General features: G+C 40.8%; 1 non-coding gene across 1 annotated transcript; it reads left to right on the forward strand.

Annotated features, from left to right (window-relative positions):
• The first annotated feature begins 1,218 nt into the window (after nucleotides 1-1,218).
• TRNAG-UCC lies at nucleotides 1,219-1,289 on the forward strand. The gene has a single exon. It is a non-coding gene; the product is annotated as a tRNA-Gly (tRNA).
• Nucleotides 1,290-1,850: the final 561 nt, after the last annotated feature.

Raw genomic sequence — 1,850 nt, forward strand, 5'->3', positions numbered from 1 at the left:
TTAAAAATAGCTAGGTGTATTATTTTTTTCCTTTTTAAAAAGGAGATGGGAGAGAAAATCTGGTTTAAACTCAACAGATTCCTCAAAGTTACTTTTTCCTGTTAATAAGTAGCACGTAGAATCTCTAGGGCTGGACTCTTCTTATTTTGTGCTGCCTCTGCTTTGGTCCCTGGACCTTTCCACTTAGCTCTCAACAGTCCACAAAAACAGCATTAGGTAGACAAGGGTCTGGGAAAGGAGGAGGACTGAGTGACCCTGGCACATTCTGATGAATCCTGTTCATTGTCAAGTACAGTTTTTTAATGAGCTGATTGATTACTGAGAGTAGGTCTTAAGCAAATAGTCAGCTTATCTCCTACAGACTTAATTTCTAACAGTTTCCTCATTTTAATACAACTCTATTGTACCAAAAGAAAACTCTGGTTGTGCAGTGGTTACAACTCAGACTGCTAACCTCATGGTCAGCAGTTCGAAACTACCAGCAGTTCCGCGGGAAGAAGATGAGGCTTTTTGCTCCCATAAAGAATTACAGCCTTGGAAACCCTCTACATGGTCACTATGAATCGGAACCGACTCCACAGCACACCACCACCTATTGTACCACGGGTCTTATGATTTCCTTCTAATGTAGAGCTTCACCTCATATCATATTTCAAAACTAAGAGGTAAATATAAAAGGGGGAAAAAATTGACAACCATTTGAAAACAATAGAAGAGCAAGCAGGCAAATACCTCATCTCTGAAAGTATTAGAAAATATTATAGAGGAAATCATTAAATGATTTTCAAAACTTCTGTTTGTGTGATATCACATATGGATTTATCAGACCTATATTTAAAAAGATAGCCTTGATTATGACATATAAAGAATTAATAGAGAACTAGGAAGGAGCTCTGGTAGCGTAGTGGTTACGAATCGGGCTGCGAACCTAAAGGTCAGCGGTTCGAAACTACCAGCCGCTCCGCGGGAGAAAGATGAGGCTTTCTACTCCCGTAAGGATTTACACCCTCGGAAACCCTGTACAGGGTCGCTATGGGTCGGAACCGACTCGACGGCACTTAACAACAACAAGGAAGAGTTTGGGAAACTATGGAAGAGAAATATTAAGGCAACTAGTAGAAAAACAGTCTTTTTTTTTTTTTTGAATGCTAAAATATCCAGGCAAAAAAGAGACATGCAGTTGAAATATGCAGTTGGCTAAACATGAGATAACCAAGGGCACTGGTGGCTCAGTGGTAGAATTTTTGCCTTCCAAGCAGGAGACCCAGGTTCAATTCCTGGCCAGTGCAACTTAATATGCAGCTACCACCCACCAGTGAGTGGAGACTTGGGTGTTACTAATGATGCTGAACCTGTTTCAGCAGAGCTTCAATACTAAGATAGACTCAGTCAGTGCAGACTTAGCGCTCACAACAGTCTCATCTGCAAACAGTCATGGGAGGATACAGGATTGGTCAGTGTTTCAGTTCTTTGTGTGGGAGGTTGTCATGAGTCAGTGCAGACGCAGCAACAGCTAATAACAACAAACATGGGACAAAATCGTTAACCCGACAGGTTATTGAAGTAATGCAAATAAAAACATAATAGCAATTTCTCAACGTATTATCAAATGTTGTTGTTTAGTGCCTTTGAGTCGGTTCCAACTCAGAGCAACCTGTATTAGGTTTCCAAGGAGTGGCTGGTGGGTTTGAAATGCTGACCTTTTGGTTAGCAGTCCAGTGCTTATGCTACAGAGCCACACCAGGATTCCATAATATGAAATAGATAATTATTTTAAATTGCTGTTGTAGCTTTGATGAGGGGGCATTTTTCACACACTGTTGGGAATAGCATTTATGCCCCATTTCTGG

Source organism: Chrysochloris asiatica, unplaced genomic scaffold (genome assembly GCF_000296735.1).
Source record: "Chrysochloris asiatica unplaced genomic scaffold, ChrAsi1.0 scaffold00052, whole genome shotgun sequence".
Lineage (NCBI taxonomy): Eukaryota > Metazoa > Chordata > Mammalia > Afrosoricida > Chrysochloridae > Chrysochloris > Chrysochloris asiatica.